This window comes from Anas platyrhynchos, chromosome 6 (genome assembly GCF_047663525.1).
Source record: "Anas platyrhynchos isolate ZD024472 breed Pekin duck chromosome 6, IASCAAS_PekinDuck_T2T, whole genome shotgun sequence".
Taxonomy (NCBI): Eukaryota; Metazoa; Chordata; class Aves; order Anseriformes; family Anatidae; genus Anas; species Anas platyrhynchos.
In genome coordinates this window covers 13,400,350-13,419,250 of record NC_092592.1, presented here as the reverse complement: position 1 = coordinate 13,419,250, position 18,901 = coordinate 13,400,350, and the positions used below count along the sequence as shown (strand labels likewise).

Genomic DNA, 18,901 nt, shown 5'->3' with positions numbered 1-18,901 from the left:
AGATCATTAGGTCTTAGTCAGCCCTGTGATACACAGTGGGCGAATGTGCAAACAAGACATGCCTTTCTAGAGTGTGTCAGCTCTGTATTTTACTTGTGTTCATAGGCTGCTCTCGCTTGGTAAGGCAGGGGTGGGCAAATGGTGGGTTAGTGACTGTTCTCAGGGTCTTGTGCTGGCAGGTTACTTGCCTTCATAGCACCTGGAATTCCAGTGCAGGATTACAGGTCTGAGCAGCCATCCTCACTGAGAATTGCCACAGACTGATGCACTCAGTTTCCTGTGTTTTATGAGCTCATCTCTGCTTCATTGTTATGACTGAAAGTCACTGAAATCATTGAGTGTTGAAATAAAAATCCAATTCTTTCTTAAATATTATGTGGAGGGGTTACTTAAAATGCATTTTTCTATTTTCAAACTGAGTCCAATTTGAAGTTACAGCAACCATTTTTTAGTTGTGTTTGCTATAAACTGAAGATCAGTTAAAAAGTAAGCTCTTCTAACAAATTTATTTAAAATATTAAAACAAGGCAGCTCACACACTAAGTGTTACTTACGTAGGTTTCATAAAGTTCAAAGCGTATTTACTTTCCAGTGGTATCGGATCTGGGGCAATTCAGATGAAAATTACAAAACTAATTACATTTTATCTTACTTTATGAAAATACTTAAATTACATCGTGTATTCTGCTTTGTAGACTGAAAATACGTGCATGAATCGAAGAACGTTTTCTTCACAAAATAACAAAAAAAAACTTTTTTTTTTTTTAAAAAGTTTAAATACTAAAAATAATGTAAGTTCTTATTTAGATCATGGTTTAAAATAGAATTACTTGAAGCATCGTGGGAATCCTCAGAAGCATTAGTTGTAGCCAATATTGAGGATGAGGTTTTAATTGCAGGATAAACATATGCTTCATCAGTAATGTTCTTTGGCACACATAACAAAATAAGGAATTCATATAAAAGGGTGGATTTTTAGCAGAATTCTGTTTACGTGTCATTGAGTCATGCCTGGACCTGTAAATAATCCCATGGAGCTTTATGGTCATAATGAGGCATGCTAATTCTGTTTATGTATGTGTAAGTAGCACCACACAAGCACTGACTGTAGTGCTGAAAAGAAAGGAAATGTAACATTTGCAGACATGAGAAATGAGCTGAGTGTTTTCAAGAACAGTTACAGGACTAGTCAGTGTTTGATTAACCACCTGCATGTGTGTCCTTTAGGAAAGAAGGCAGCATACTCAAAGGCATAAGGCAATGAAAAAAAGCTCTGACAGAGTAAAGAACACTTCTGCTACCACTGTTCTATAACTTGAGATGGAGCAGCAAGGATAAACACTGGAAGAATTTAAAATAAGCCCTTGTGATAAAGGCAGTCATTTATCCTAGTGAAGTAATGGGTAACCAAGACCTGCATAAGATATTAGCAATGGAGAGAGGAGGGAAGGGTAGAGCTAGTGACAGCAAAAAGAACTCTTCCTGCCGCACCAGCAAGGAATTTGAATGCCAGGGGAATGGGGGAGACTGTTGGCTGTATATGAAGGAGTTAACTGAGCAGGAAAGTCTTGCAAAAATCACAGATGAAAAATTGTCCCCTAATTTTCTAGTAGGTAAATCTGATATACTAAAATTATGAACATTGAAAAGTGAATAAGCATATAGTGAGCTCTGTAAATTCTGGCAGTGTTTGTAGCACTGGCTATGCAAATAGTAGTAGTGGATTATAGGTGAAGGCCATCTTTCGTGAAAACTGACATGACAGTTATATCAGGCAACTGTGATGAGCCTCTCCTTATGACATTAGTGAATGTAAACAAATAGGAAACAAGATCAACAGTGGATATCAAAATCTTCTGCTTTAAATTATGATTTAAAATTATGTGAAGCACTTTAAATGGGTGTCTTCCATAACACATGGGGACATACTACAGTCCATTGTGGTCCAAGTCTGCAATGAGATGCTAATTTAATTACAGGCTCAACTTTTGCTGTAGCTGTAGTGTTTATTAGTTTAAGTGTCATAGTGGAAGTTCCTTTGAAAAGCAGAGATTTTTAGCGAACACTTAATTAGATATCAAGTTTTTAAAAACAAAACCAAAAGCTTTCTTGAAACATTTTTAGCCTTCCAGCTATAATTAGTCATGTCATTCTGAAGTACGTGGATGTATTTATTGATGTATGCAGAACAAACACAAGGCTTGTTAATACCGAAAAAGGAAGGGAAAGGAAAAACTGCACTCATGCAGAGGGATGGGAAGGTAGTCTTAGCATACCTGCTTGTTGGGAAGGCAGATGATGGGAATTGGTGTGACTAAAGCAAGATGAGTGAGTGTTGCGATGGGTAGGCCATCAGTATGGTGTATGCATCAGAAGATTTCTAACCACAGTGTACTATGGAAGCTATCCTGAACAGTTTGGCCCACATGACAAGTAGGAAATCTAATCCTTGAACTTTCTCTCCCATGAGGAATTATAGTAGAGTTTAAGCATGTTTTAGGTTTTAGAGACTATTTAAAGTGAATTCTAGGTTTTCATGCATTTTTATTTTATTGAAAAATCAAAATATTTCTGCCATAAAAGTACACTCGTGCCTTTGAAAAAGTAGTTAAAATGAAAAAAAAAAAAAGAAACCTTTGCAGCAAAAATACTGTTCATCTATAAGCAGGTCATAATAACAGAAGGAGGAGATGGGGGATTGGATGGCAGAGCAAGGAAAAAGGTAGTGACAGAAGAAGGGAAGAAAGTAATGCAAGTGGAGGACAGGTTGAAGGGCAGAAGTTGCCCTTTTTTCAATTTCCAAGTGAGAAGACATTTAAAAAGCTAACCTAAATGAGCAGTATTGCTGATACAGGTGTGCTGTCTGAGTAGGGGACACAAGTAGCCAGCTGTGGCAAAGGTTACAGGCAGGTTATGTGAAATAAAGATTGTAAATCAAAGAATAAAAGACTAAATATAGTTTGTCTTACAGAAGGTGATGCGTTTGCCGTGAATGGATGAGAGCAGCATGCAGATGCTGTGAACATTGGAGAAGTGAAACACAGAAATCAACTGTTCTGCCATGCTCCGGAGCAAAGATCACTGATCCTCCCTGGTTTAAGGGCCAAAAATACCCTGCAGGTAACACTTCCCTATTTGCTTTTGTGTTAACCATAGTTGCAGAGGTAGTGAGCAGCCTCTGAGGTTTGTGGGCAGTGCTTCAGAGTCATCTGCCAGAGTCCTTTGTAGTCTGGTTTAATAGCTTTTAAGCAAATAGTTTGGCTTCTTCCCGCTCAGAATGAGAAATACAAGAGCAGTCTGAAAGAAGACACCACAGCTTTCTCCCACCTGCACCATTTCCCCACTGTGGGGTGATGCAGTGATAAGGAAAGTATGCAGGTTTGCCTCATTTCCCATCCCAGTAGCCGGCAGGCTTGGATTGCTGTAAGAGGAGGCCTAGTAGCAGCCTGCCTCTTCCAAGCAGAGAATGAGTGAGGCATCCAGGTAGTACACGCACGCTTCTTTCTTGCTCAGGGTGGATGGTAAAGTCAGTCTTGTCACTGTGTTCAGGAAAACAAGTCATTGTAAACACTCCCACTGCCAATATTCTGTTGTAAATATTTCATAAGAAAAATGTTTGGTTTTTTTTTGAGGTAGGTGTTGGCAGCAGCTGTAACTGCATTTAACATTCCAGTGCTCTTCCAATTCTCTTCCAGATTAATTACATGAAGGTAGCTGGAAATGTTAGTATACATTCTGTGATGAGGTTCTATTGTGCAATTTGATCCCTTCTTACCTAGTTACCTACCCTTCTGTATTCAGTTTTTTTATTTCTTACTGTGCACACAGAAAGAAATGGCAAAGGTGTTCAGTGCTATAAAGACATGAAAGATTCTTGGGTTATAAAGTCTCGGTAGGCTTAAGTTAATGTATGTCTTTTATGAGGTGTTTTTTTGTTTATATTTAAGGAAGAAGGACAGTTGGGTGAGTCAGTCACTGTTTTAAGAGGCCGAACTGAAATGTGATTTTTTTCCTTTTTTATTTTTCTGTTGTCTTCCTGATATAAACGAAGTCATCCTTATTGGGGAAAGTACGGGGAATGATGATGGTTCTTTTTTTAAGAGAAGCATGAGAAGATTGAGTGTGAGGTTTTCGAAATAACCGTATTCTCAGTGAAATTGAAATAGTTTTAATAAGTAAAAAGTTTTAATGTTCAAAATAGGTACAAGGATTTTGATTTAAGAATTGCAACTATTTGATGTTAGAGACACTGCAGGTTTTGATTACAAACTAGTTATTTTCTGGGTTACCACTGAAACATTCTGCTCACTCAGTTACTACGTATAAATGGTTATGTGAAGTCACAAAACTGACTCTTTGCCAGTAAACCAAATCCTTTCTTTTTCTTCCAGGAAAACCAAAGTAATACCACTTTTGGAAAAATCTTTCAATAATATTCTATGTACAATTTTTGTCTCTTTCTCTGAATTCAGCTAGAAGCATGTATAGTGATGTATGTTAAAACGTGTTACAGAGGAAATAAGCTGTTATTTTATTGCTTTCAGACATCACAGATGCATCCCCCATTGCCCCATTTTCCCCGGGTGTTTCAGTAAGGTCTAGGAGTCTAAAAAACATAACAAAACAAGACTTGTATTGGAGTCATCTTGGTAGAAAAATCCTCACTGACTTTAACAAGATGAAAATTTAGAATCATAGAATCATAGAATATCCTGAGTTGGAAGGGACCCTTAAGGATCATCAAGTCCAACTCTTGACACCGCACAGGTCTACCCAAAAGTTCAGACCATGTGACTAAGTGCACAGTCCAATCTCTTCTTAAATTCAGTCAGGCTCGGTGCAGTGACCACTTCCCTGGGGAGCCTGTTCCAGTGTGCAACCACTCTCTCTGTGAAGAACTTCCTCCTGATGTCAAGCCTAAATTTCCCCTGCCTCAGCTTAACCCCGTTCCCGCGGGTCCTGTCGCTGGTGTTAATGGAGAAAAGGTCTCCTGCCTCTCGACACCCCCTTACGAGGAAGTTGTAGACTGGGTAACATTAATTACGTTTCTCACAGGCTTAAAAACCTAGAACAATTAATGTCTTGAAGACTTCTTTCCCACTTCCCCTCTCATTCTCAGCTTTGCCGTCAGGTGGTACAGGAGGTAAGAGGTAGCTACCACTACCTTTGAGAGCGTAGCTTTAGCCTAGAAAACTAAGAATTTCAGTCTTGATGTTGGTGTAGGAAACTTGTTGTATTGTTAAAATTAAATATTTTCCTGAGCAAAAAAAAATGCATTCAAGGCTTTTCCTGAATTGGGGTAGGATGGACTGTGCCACTTAACTTGCATAAATTCACCTTTGAAGCTATTTGGTAACAAATAGACCTCAGTCTGCTAAAATGGAAGGCTGCTGATGGAATGGAAAAGATTGTTCAGTGAAAACTGGTCTGAAGAGATTGTCATGTTACAATCTTGGATTTCATTCTGTGCTCTAACCTATACAGGCCAGACTTTCTTCTCAGTTTAGAGTTCCTTCAGAGCAATGTAATGCAGGGCTTCAGTGTACCAGTGGAAACATTCAATTGTTAAGAAAGTGGACTGCAGAGATGTTTCCAAGTCAAAAGTGTTTCCTGTCATGTTTCAAACAAATTTGTTTTATTATTTTTTTTTTTAATAAAACACTTAGCAGACAAACTGTACTTTAGTAATTCTAATAACTGTTTTTAGAGGGGAATATAGAGCTTCTCTACAAATTAAAAGATTGATTCTATACGAACAGGCAAAAATGCTGTTGACTTTTAAAGTGCAAGATCAAGGTTAGCATATGTATGTTTAAACAATGCATAAGCCCAGGATCATAAAACCAACATCAAAGTTCTGTTGTCCCATGCATATTTGTGTGTCATTGGCTGAACTGTAAAAGTACTTTCTGAGAAGCTTAGCAGTGATGTGAATGACTGAGGTGTGCCAGTGGTATGAAAGGGCTGCTGGTAAAAGAGAATCAGAAGAAAATGCTGTCTGTAACAAGTGTTGGTAGTGGTTTTGATCTTAGAACTTGGTAACTTGGTAGCAAAAAAGACTGAGGCATTAGCAGTTCTCACAATATTTGGATATTACAAGGTAGGAGGGAAGAAATAAGCTTTTGGGGCTAAAGTTGGTAGATGAAGGGGTGACCCTGATTTGGAAGGCCATGATCCAGCACAAGAAATAAGCCACATCCAATACCTGGAATATGAAACCTTTGAAATTCAAGGTTGGGGGAATAGGGATGCTTATGCACGTTGCATGTGCACCAGCGAGCATGTGCCTTCTGTCCTGCTGCAATTCCAAGTCCAGCCAGCCTGTAGGTACATTCACAGCTCAGAAGGCTACATGGCTCACAGTGTGTTCGGGTGTTTCAGACAAATCTTTTCGGATCGAGCTGCGAGAAGTAGGTGCTGCCAAACATAAACTTCTGCCTTACATAAGAGACTCAAATCTGCAGTTGATCTCTGCTTTTTTTTTTTTTTTAAATGCATGCTCTGTGAACCTTGATACTGTGTTGAATTTGATGGACTCCTTAATCTTGATTGTTAACTGGAATCTCTGTAAGGGACTTAATTATCCAGTTATAATAGATACTGAGAAGTTAATAATAAACTCAGAAATATGCTGTTTAACCAGATGTCTTGTTAATTACGCTAACGCCACATTGGCATTTGCTTTGATTTAAATGCTCTAGGTTTTGTTTGCCTTTTCAGTTCCCAGCCCACACATCTTTATTTCAGCTGGGCACTCTTCCTTTCTAAGCATCCAAAGGAACACACAGGGTCACCTCAGGAGGCTGCTGTGAACCACAGGATGAATCCTGCCTCAGAGCATCCCTGTATACCCTGGTACTCAAAGCCAGGTGCTCCCTTCTAACTGTTAGGACGTTCTCTAATGCAGCTAATTGCTGCCTGATTTATGAGTAACTATTCTTCCTAGTAGGAAGGGCTCTTTCTTTTCATACCCTTAAGTGCAATACAAAGGCCAAATCTCCACCCATTCTGAACATAGCATTCCTTCCAATCCACCTTATAAAAATGTGAGGTTACGCTGGAGGCAGACCAGAACACTGCTTCAGCCTACTTGAAGACACCTCCTAACTTGTTGTAAGGATGAAGCTCCTGGCACTCTATGGCTTTTTGTTTGTCTTACTTTTGTGCCTCAATGCCTTTACTGCAGAAGGTACCGTATGTTCGTCTAATACAACTGTCTTCTTTCTTTTCCTGTGCTTTTTTTTCCTTGTGACTTTTAAAAAAGACAGCTTATTCTCTAATTGTATGTTGATCTTAATTAAAGAAAACAAACAGAGCTTGACAACTGGAAAGGACAGAATAAAATTAGGAAAGAACTTAGAGCTGCAGAATGTGTATCAGTACTTTGTTAGGTTTGTAGCGTTTCCTTTGTCTGTGGCACATCATACAGCATGATTAACTTTTACCTTCATCTGTGTTCTGAAACCTGCTCCCCATTTCCAGTCTTGAAAAAAAAATCCTTGTAATATTTTCCAGTAGATAACTATCAGGCACTGTAAGATTTACAGATTTTCTGCATGGTGAGAAAAACATTAATGGAAAAAGTTTCTACCCTTATGCAACAAGGGAGTGTGAAACAGTTCCCCAGAATTGGAGTTAAGTTTTGTACAGAACAGTGAAACAGATGACTAGCTCTCCTGACCTTCAGTCAGTCTTGATTTTAACTTTTTAACCACAGATATACATACTGTATTACCCTGTGGCACCCATTTACCATTTTGCAGCATTCCAAAGCGCACAAACTCAGAGCAGTTTAAGCCTTAAAAGTCTGTTTCTTTGTCCACACCCACATATCTGTAGATGTCATTCTGGGTTTGCAAGAGAAGCAGTATAGCTGGAATTTAAACTTAAAAGGTGTAGCTCTTAGTTACCTGTTTGGATTTGGTGCTTGATATTGGGAAACTTGGAGACCTACCATGTTCCATGGTGTTTATTTTTTTCAATGCAAGATGTAGTGAATGAATATGAGATAAGGAAAAACAAATAAGCTAAGTTTCCAAAGGTCAGAAGCAGCAGATTTACCATGCTTCATATTTTTTAGAAACCTCATAAAAAATCATCTTGTGTGAATATGGGTGTGGAGAAACACTGAAAGCTCTTTAAAGCTGTTCGAGTAGCCTGGTTTTCTCACTTACTGGAGCCTGTTCTGAGTTGTAGATCTGTTTGCAAGAACTGTGGAGAGGGTGAGTGAATGCTAGAGCACTATCATTGTATGTTTACCTGAACTCAAAGGGAGTTGGAGAATATTGAGATGGTTCTTTAGGAACATGGCAGAAATATGTCCAAGGAAATGGCAACACCCAGTAGAAATAACTGAAGACTTGCCCTGTAATAATGTTCCTTTCTCTTAGCGTGTTTCCTAGGGGGTTGGATGCCTTTGCTGGGTCAGAAAGGGCAGAGAAGGGGTTATAGGACACTGATCCTTATCCATAAACACATGGATTGGAAAGGCTGTCAGTAATGTGCCTGAGGTTGTCAAAGCATGTATATGTGTTAACATGCTTGAGTGCAGCAGCTGGTACAGAAGTGTGAGGAGCAGTCTAGAGTGAACTGTATCTGTGTTTTTTCTGCTCAGTTCCTGGCTGTAGTTTGTTCTCGCCCCAGAGCAGCTTTACTCATTCTAGCTGAGGTAGAATTACCTGGATGTACAAAATGAAGGCATGTTTTTTGTTAGATGAGAATGAAATGATGCCGTGACACCTCAAACCTCTTAGATGCTAGAGCAGTGACCATCACTTGCCTTGGCTGTAGAACCATGCCACAGGGATTTCTGGAAACACTGAGCGTATGTGAGATTTTGTTGAGAATTCGACAGCCTCTGTTCTTCCTGCTCTACCTCTGCTCCAAGCTCACTGCAGTGTCATCTTTGTTCTCCCTATAACGTATCCAGCACTCTGTACCAAGCATTCACGTGTTGAATACAGCAGCTCATGTATTTAGGTCTAGTAGGCAGGGAGTGACTAAACGGCTTTGCCTGTCCAAAGCAATTTGTTCTACACCTCTGTGTACCCATATGGATACAGAGATGCTCTTTTTGTTCTCTTGGTAATCTTTTATACTTTCATTAAGCAACATAACTGTAAAAACAGTGCAAAATCTGTTTGTTAAGACAGCTGGAATTTGCTGCTTATATTGCCAGCTAACATGTAACATTTCAAAGTCTTCACAATGCATCTGGCATATTGTGTCTACTAGTAATGATAGAAGAGAACAAATTAATTAATGTTCTATGCTAGGAACAAGGCTACACATGGGTGTAAAAATTAGTCATGATGATGTTTTCTTTCACAGATCTTTCTGTTCAAGGATTTCAATGGTAAATACAGTAACCAAAATGTCTGGACTCTTAAGCCATTTGGCATGCATGTGTGTTGCATCCTCTGTCTCCATTGGTAATGTATAATTTTTTCACCCTTAGGTCGGAAGGTTAAAAAAGTCTGCTGTTCAAAACTAGCCAAAGTCAACAAAAAGGCAACTAAAGGTAACAATATCTACATTTTAATTGTAGTAATTAAATAATCATTATAGATAAAAATTCCTGTGATGTAACTGATTTTTCTGTACACGTGAGTATGGGAATCTGAAATGCCACCTTCTGCTGCAAACCCAGTAATACCTCCCTTTACTTGTCCCCTGTTAGACTGTCCTTAGTTCGCTGAGCTCTCAAGCCTGCTTACTGTAACCGCCTCCTGTCCCAAGCTGCAGCCAAACCTTTTTTAGGTCAAGGAATGATGTTTGTTTCCATACAGTGTCCACCTGTCTGTTGCATGCAATTGCTTGTCTGTTACAGATCTGCTTATATGATAATGCTTGATCTGAGTGTGTTTTGATTCTTACTGAGACACAAACATAAAAGCTTAAGCCTAACACAGCAGCTGCCCAAAGTTAAAGGTAGCAGAGTTTTCTTTCATATTCAGTTCTGGACTGGAAATGCACAATGTTGACTTAGTTTGGTATTATTATAGTTACTTCTTCCTCATTGCGGTCTACAGCTTCCTCCCAAGGGGCATGGAGGGGCAGGTGCCGATTTCTTCTCTTTAGTGACCAGTGATAGGACCCACAGGAATGGTCAGGAAGAAGTTCTTCACTGGGAGGGTGGTCACATACTGGAACAGGCTCCCCAGTGTCATGGCAAAGTAGTCACGGCACCAAGCCTGTCGGAGTTTAAGAAGCATTTGGACTGTGCACTTAGTCACATGGTCTGAATTTTTGGGTAGATCAGTGTGGTGCCGGGAGTTGAACTTGATGATCCTTGTGGGTCTCTTTCAATTCAGGATATTCTATGATTATTATTATTAATTATCAGGAGATTTCTGGGTCACTTGTGCTTTCACATTGCTTTCTTTTCTAGGGGAATATGACTTGCTTTACACAGTCTGTAGTCAAGCACACTACCTGCTTTTCAGCATTACTTCACTCTGCTGTCTGTGCTAGGCATATGCCTAGGGGAAGTTGCAAAGCCACTCAAAGGCTGAGTGTGACCGAAGGAAGGGGAATAATTTAACCCTACTGGCTACTTATCTTTGAGGCAACCTCCCTGCTTTCCTAGATCTATGCCCTTCTACCATAAAGAATCACTGTCCCAATAAGCAAATGTTTCAAGCCAGCATTGGCTTGTGGCTTCTCAGGAAAGCAGGTAAGTGTGATGATAGTAAGGGGACAACAGTGTAATACAACTCGGTGTGCAATGTGTTGGCCGTGGGACTTGAGCTCTGGAGTAGTACTGTCTGAAGACATCTGCTTTGTGGAAGCTTCCTGCAAAAGCAGCAGGATTCATACTTCCAGTGATTGTGCTCCCTGTAGAGGAAAAAAAAGGGCTGCAAGTAATGGGTGGTCTCCAGCAATGTAATGAAGAAAAAATATTGCTGTTACATGCCCCACTCCCCTTTTTTCTGCCCCCTCCAGACTGCTGATAATCTAAGCCTGGCCATATATATGGTTCAGCTTCTGGTACTAATGTTTTGTACCATTCTACATACTTCCAATTAAACATCTCTTCCCATTTTCTCTTTCCATCTTTGTTTTACAGGTGTGCCTCCCAAGTTGGCTCCAGTGCAAATAAGGAAACACTGCAAGCCTTGTGCTCAGCCAGACCCTCTGCGGATTCCTGGACCCCTTCCGCGGTTAAAATAAGACTGAGCAGGGTGAAGAAAAGCATCTGCCTGCCAGCACATCTCACAGTGCTTCACTTGGTTGAGGGTCTTCCTTTTACAGATAGGGCCTGAATGTATGCTATTCTTTTTTTAGCTGGGAGGGGCTTCAGTCAATAATGCTTACTCAGTCCCCCAGGCTCCTTCATCTTGTTAACATTAACCTGCCATCTAAAGAGACAGGTAAAACTGTCTGGCTGCTACTGGATTTTTTCAGTTGCATGTTCCTCTGTACCAAACAGGGATTTAGCTCCCCAAACAAGACAGATGAGAGCTGGCTGTATCGCTTTGGACTGCATTTTCAGATGGGGAAGGGCTGAAGTTACTGTCTCTAGTTATCAGTATATATATATTTAACCTTTTATATGAATAACTTCTTTTATATAGACAAATGGATTTTCTTTGTAGCTAGGCACATGATGAATTTGTTCCTGCAACATTTGCTCTCAGTGCTTAAAATCCACTTGGAAGTGGATTTCTATCAAGTGAGAATGAACTTATGATTTAGAAAGGGTTGAGAAACTAGATTCCAATAGTTGGGAAGGACCAGAGGACCAGATTCAAGTACAGTGGCAAGCATTTTAATGTCTGGAGTAGGGGAGGGAAAAACACCTGTTCTTTAACTTCCCAGAAGAATGTCATCGGCTGGTTATTAAAAGGCATTCTGGAAAGGTGTAAGGCTAGTCAGATTATTTTTTTTCCTCCTGAAGCCAGAAGGCAATTGTTCTTTCAAGGCACTTGAGTTGTGTGATCATGCCGATAAACAAAATTCACTGGAGTATGAAATTAAACAAATGTTAAGAATAATACCAAAGGGCTGAATAAAAGAGAAAGAGAAATGCTCCCTGCTAATACAATTAGCAGTCACTGGGGTCTTTTCTCAGGTATCTCCTGTCCTTTTCCTGGCTGTCTCCTGCATATGCTGCTATTTCTATGCCCAGGGTGAGTCCTTAAGCCAGAATTAATTGGAGGTTTATGAATTTGGCTTTCCTTCTAATGAATGTGACAAGGTGTGGAAAGCTTTTTCTGCTCTTGGGCAAACAGCACTTTGAAAATAGTAATTTTACTCTCAATACTCAGAGTAATGCTATTTCCCTAAGGTAATTTCCTGTATGATAAAGATGGTCTCAGTGCCCTTTAGTCATCTGGGGGAGTTGAATGGGTATGGTCATATGCCTGTTGTAACCACCTTCAGGTAAATGTGTTACCTGTGGGTCAAATTAATGGGTACTTACTTACGGGCTGTGCTTTCTCATGGTCAGTGTTTCTATTGTACTGAACAATTGAAGCAATTTCTTGGACTCCTACATGCTTGTTATTATTTTATTTTCTTAGTGCTCTTGTGATTAGGTAGATCTGACCCTCATCTTCCTAGTTTTGAGCTGACCATGCACAGCATTTTCATATCAAGACTAAAAAAGATCCTCCAATCCTCACAAGATCTGAGCCAAGAGGTTGGTGAATAAGCTGTTTGATAATTCTGCTGCCGATCTCTGGGCAAACTTTATTTTTGTCTTTTGTAGCTCACAGAAAGTATCTCAGGAACACGAACGATGAGCAGATGTGAAAAGTATTTTGGCTATTAAATGTTTGCATCAGGAGTTTACACAGAGCTGTAAACACACGGCCATATCTTACAAAGCATTACTAAGAGGTACGAGGATTCTGTTCTCTAACATGAGCTTAAGCCCATTTGTTTCATATTTAAAAAATGCTATAAGATTATCTTGGCCCCACATCCTCCAAACAGTCTGCTCCACACTCCGATCCTCCTTCAAGCAAAATGTTCTGACAGCAAAAGCATAAAGTCCCAAAGACCATCAACACTATTACAGAAATACTTTGTCTTTAGAGGGATGCAGGGACATCATCCTATGTACTGGAATATTTTTACTCACCTAGTTTCTCAAACTAGCCTCAAGGTAAGGTTGAGGGCTATTCAAACTCAAAAGTAAGTTACTTCTGTGAGGTCCTAGTCCTGACTGAACAAACTAAAGCAGGATTCCTCAAGCTATTTCACCACTCATTGTGACTGTTGCCCAAACGGGCTCTTTGCGTGGCCTACAAGTATCGGGAGGTCATGCATCAGCCTCCTGTAGGTGCTTCCTCAGCAAAGTTGGACTTTTATTTCCTGAACCTTTTTCCCTGTGTGGTAGAACAGAGCTACCATCTGATCATGGCTTTGTTTACAGGCCCCTGTTCTTCATCTTGCTTTTCTTTCACTACTATGTATATTTGTTTGGCATTACCAGAGGAGAAACATATTACTCAGTGGCTTTTCAAAGTACACAGGCTGTATGCTTACATCAAGTAGTAAATTCAGCTTGCCCAAGCTGACAAATGCATTTGTCTGTATCTTGTGGTTTTCTGTGTTTGTTTGGCTGTCAAGCATGAAAATTGCACAGCCTTCAAGTTCCAATAAAGATATTTTGACATATCTCTGTGCCTGCCAGAATAGATGTTGGATCCTGGTCTGACCTTGTCAACTAAGTGAGCCAGGTGGCCCCTCGCTTTGTTTTGAGATTAATACCCTCAGCTGACACCAAATCAGTCTGTCTTGTATAGTACTGTGACTCTGAATTGTCAGGGCACAGGAGAAATGATCACCCGTGACAGGGGGAATGTGGGGCCGCAGGCAGTTTGTGGGTTTTTCCTTCAAAGTGCATATTAGAAGGTGTAATTTGTACAAATAACATAAAATTTTATGACCCTCAAAAGTGTAATGGGACTATTGCTGTTGGCTCTTCAGCCCTCTAGACTGTCTGGCCCACAACTGCTATAAGGGTCCGGGTGTAGCTGAATTCAGGATTTTAGCTCTGAAGAATTTCTGTTAATCTGAAGTATGGGACACTCACAACTTTTTGTGATTGCATCTGCTAAGGAAAACCAAAATCCTGTATGGACAATGTCACTGCGGATAATAAAGTCATCTGACACATGAAAACAGAGGGATAAACTTTTGCTCTTGCGGGTTTGCATACGCTTATGAAGAAACGCTTGACAGAGCTGAGTGGAAGACTCCTGGTGATTTAAGTGTTCATTGAATGAAATCTGAAAATCTGTTGCTTGATTCAGTTTTGTCCAGCAACTGCGACCTCCAAGGCAGATCTAGCAGTGTTGCCAGATGGTGAATGTAGATTGGATTCTACCTACTTTTGACTGAATTTTACTTAAAGAAGAGTTGGGCTTAAGTTTAGCCATGACTTTCTTCTTCTCAGTTAAGGTGAGAGGAAGACTTTCTTACACATCAGTCTTTTTTTTTCTTTTGCATCAAATGAGCTTTTCCTCATTAGATCTGAGCAGTTGTCTCTGTCACTAACTTCTCTGCAGGACTTGAGCATTTATTTGTTTAAATGCTGGTAGGGAACACAGAGCCCTACTTCAAAATACATTAAATGACATGCACAAGAGTGTTGATTCCAATCAATGTGTGTCTTTGGTTCCCAGTAGCCATTTAGCATGGTAAGACTTATGTTGGGCATTGGGTGGTTGTCTGAGTTGCTTTCAAGTCCACTACAGTCATCATACTTTCCTTTAATCTTAGAGCAGGCCATGAAGAAATTCACCAAAATTGTTTCTGTTCTGAGTCTCTGCTAGAAATAGTGTCTTGGTGTGGTTTGCCATCATTCAGCCCTTCAGTTACTCCTTGTTTATCTGTGTTTCAGAGACGTGGCTATGAATATTTTCAGGTGTTGGGGATTTAATTCCATATTTTCAGGTTGATGGTCCACAAGGGAATGACTAAGGCCAGAGATCTGCTGTAGGATAAGCACCTTACTGTCTCAGTGCCATCTGGTCAGTCTCTGAAAGCGTAATCAGAGAAATCAGGTCACTTCATGCCTGCGAGAGATCCTGAACTGAACATGACTTGTCTGTCTTGTGCAGCCTGGCACACCCACAAAAATCCCTGTAATTACAAGACACTGACAAACCAACAGTTCGGTTTGGCGACAGTCAGACTAACTGCATCGGGCACGCTAAGTTCAAGAGCTGTTTAGTTGCAGCTGGCAGTACAGCACAGATGCTCGCAGGACAGAATTTAGACCTCACAGGAGGCATTTATTATCATACGTATGGAAGTCTATGTGCAGAAAAATGCCTGCTCAACAGATGATTGTGATCAACTGTCTACTACAGGGCACATGTACAACCTTCTAACTATGTTATCACATTTGTGATAAGTGTAGCACACTCAAAGCAACTAACAGATCTTGGTTAATAAGATCAAACAATAATCCAAATGCTAAACAGCAGTAGGGTTTCCCTCAGCTGACGGACAAGATGACATTTAAGATCTGTCAGTGGCAGAAGAGTGCTTTTCTGCTGATTTCTATGATGTTTGGTCATCAGCACTGATCCCAACCTTAGGATCGAATCCTAGATGCTCTTAGAATCAGACCATCGGCATTCTAAGCTGGAGTGCACTGGAAAATATTGTCTTCGCTAGGCAGGTTGTCAAGACAAAGCTTGCCATTTGTCTTGTTGCAGAGCCCCATGTCATATGGCTAGCTGTGTGGCGTGTTCACCGAGTAATGCTAAAACCCATTTGTATCCCAGAATTTTGTCTAAGAGATAGATAGACCTGGGAATAATTTTTTCATGAAAAAATTAAAAGTGAAGTCCATCTGTTTACAGATGCTATCAGAGAAACACAACAGCATGCAGCAGTGTCTGCAAGTCCCTCATTAAAGCATTCCCTTTGTTTTTACTAACTTCAGTTATCAACTTTTCATTACTTGAGAAAAAAAAATGATGACAGTTGTCACTTGCCTCTTATCTTGAAGTTGTTTGAATACACCAAGATTAAACACTTAAGCATCTTCCTTTGTCTTAGTAAGCAGTACTAGTGTATATTTAACTTTTTCTGTAAAAATCATCAGATGATTGGATGATGAAAGAAAAAATATTTGAGTTGAAGTTATATCTAGCAAAGAAGGATATGTGGTTGATATTAGCCTTTTTTCTGTTCCCAGACATGAGTTTACAGTTTCTGATACCAGGACTTCTTCACTGACTGACCTCAACAACTGGAAAAGCCATCTTTTGTCTCTTTGGGCTGATAGTCACCCACCCGTTCTTTATTTATGTGGGATCTTACCTCAGAATGGTTTTGCTGTCTGAATTTCCTCAAGTTTTTTTCCTCGTGCTGAACTATTATAATTTGACACCATTAATTTCTGTCCACAAGACCAAAAGAACTGCATGTTATCAATAAGATAATATAAAATGGTGCAGCATTGCATTGACTATTTCCAGGCATCATTTTTTGTACCAAAAACAGCTTCTGTTACAGGACTTGAGCATCTCTGTTTCAAGACACCATATGATTGTCTCAAAGTCATGGGATGAGTAGGGATTTTTCTATTATTTAATTTATATTTCAGCCTTCACTGCAATAACTTTGGATCAATGTAATCTCAGTTATCAGATGTGGAAATCTGTTCCCAGATATATTATTTATTCCTCAAATTAACATCTGTTGTTGAGATTGTTGCTATATAGTTCTATTGATTTTACTAATAGGTTGTAAAAAAAAAAAAAAGTGATAACTACAGTGCTTTGAGATAAAGTACTTGAAGGTGTGGGAGGAAAAGGTGAGAGCACAGGGCTTTTAGGTAGAGCTAGTAAGTACGAAGAACCAACCTCTGGCCTCTTGCCAGGGGTAACTGCTTGCTTTGAAAACTCTGAGAACCAATACACTTAGAGGACTACTGACTGTCTAAAATGTCTCCAGCCAAAGGCTAGATAATTACTATAAAGTGTACGTGGAAATGGAGTGATAGTTACGTGAGGTTTTGAGGTAAGGTATATTGCTTCAAAGTTGAGCATTTAGGCCTCTTCTGAAACACACCTTGTTTTCTAATCTTTCAGGTTAAGGACAAGCACAGCTTTGATGCAAGACTCTGGTTGCTCAGATTACTTCTTGTTAGCAATGGCAGGTGAAGGCTGCGGTGCCCCCTGGCCAGCTGGATCTCCCAGACCCTAACAAGGTAGGTACCTCAGCACATGGTACATTTCAAGGGTTGCTGAGCGGTGGGATTCCCCACTGAGTTCAGCGAAGGCACATACCAATGTTCCCACCAGCTGGTCACAGGCAGACCTGTCTACAACCGTGGTGCCACACACTTACCTGAGTAAGATCCAAGCACTGTCCTAGCTGCTGTAGCTGAGGTGCTCTTGCGGTCTAGAAATGTTTCCTAGCCGGGGCTGTAGTTCAGCTGTGGTCTTTGCGTTTGTGCATTTCCTATAGTAAGCAGCAGACTTTGGTTATGCGTGACAATGAAAGAAATATATTTAACTTTCATAAATCCTCTGATTCAGCTAGTCATAGCACTGCCTTGTAAGCAGGGCATCCATACAGCGATGTCCTTGGCATGCACACCAGTCAGAAGATTTATGGAGCAAACATAAGCATTTCCTTGTTCTGCCTTGACAAGTTTTGTTATTTTTCTCAGCCACACTGAGTAAACTATAAAATCTTGATTCATTCATTATTCACACACTAACTGCACAAACTCGGATGTATCTACATTTTTTATAAGCAAAACAATGAACAATTGCAGTTTTTCCACAAATAACTTGGACTGTCTGTCTGCTGCTAAATGGCATCCTTCACACAGATCTGTCATGCTCCTTGGCACCACATCTATCAGTGATCGTGCTGCTGAAGTGAATATAGGCTATCTAAATACACCTGGATATTCTAGGGCCTAATTGTTCTTTTTTTATCCTTGTCAAAACAAAATGAGGAGAGTGATAGGAGAGGAAAGGATCATGGTTACTGAATAGTAAATGGATTTTTCAGTGCTCTTTAAGAGCCTCTAAGCTACTAAAATGGCTTAGCAGGAACTTTAGCCATGACAATTGTTCTCCTTTCCCAGTTATCTACAGTGACATTTTTGCAAACATACAAACACCCCTTGGCAGACTGCAGCCAGGAGGAGCCGTATCTGAGATGAAGCTCTGGGAGTGTTGCTTCCTCTTCCTAGGAATTTGCACACAGTCAATGCCTATAATTCGTGATAAATTATGCAGGCAAGTGTCTGTGAGATTTTTCCTAGGGTATGAAAATACAGTCTCCTTATGCCTGCATTTACCTATCCAGGGAGGGGAGAAAGAAGCATTTTGATACCTGTTTGAAAGTCACTGTGGAAATGCTAACACTGCTGGATGTTTTGGTGACTGTTGCTCCCTCTGTTTTCATTCCATTGTATGAAACTGTAGCATGGAATTAACTGCTTGTGATATGCAAAACAGGAGGACTGTCTGATCACACAGAATAGCATTACTGTTTTTAAGACCACTTTGTCCTACGGAGCCCTGGGTACTGCCTGTCCCTAAACCAGTATCTCCTACCTTGGTGTGTTTGCCCAGCTACCTGGTTACCTTTTGTTGGTTCCTGATGCAGTAGAGTGAGTTCTCAAACTTTCTAAAGTTTGTGCCAAGCAGAAATGCTATCAGATGTCCAGTAAGTCCAGAGAATGTTCTATTTAGATGTATGTATAGAGGTTGGCATTTAAAACAGCCCCCCAGAAAGAAAAGATTCTGTTCTGACTCAACCATATCAGTCAATTTGAGGAGACAGGCAAATCTGTCCTTATTTATACCTTCTGAAATACTGACCATACAGAACCTCCATAACCTGATCTTGGTCTGTGCGTGCTTGGACAGCACAAGTATTTCCTCCTCCAGGTTCTGGCTTGTAACCTCAT

General features: G+C 40.2%; 1 protein-coding gene across 2 annotated transcripts in view; it reads left to right on the top strand.

Annotated features, from left to right (window-relative positions):
* The first annotated feature begins 7,029 nt into the window (after nt 1–7,029).
* The window catches only part of CDHR1 (cadherin related family member 1), a 61,257-nt gene continuing 49,385 nt past the window's right edge, over nt 7,030–18,901 (top strand). The window contains exons 1-3 of one of the 2 annotated variants that reach the window (XR_011809992.1): nt 7,030–7,189; nt 9,458–9,520; nt 11,069–17,179. The gene's annotated coding sequence lies outside the window, so the exon portion shown is untranslated. Of the gene's footprint in view, nt 7,190–9,457; nt 9,521–11,068; nt 17,180–18,901 lie in introns of those variants that run through there. The other variant, XM_038181191.2, reaches the window with a different exon arrangement.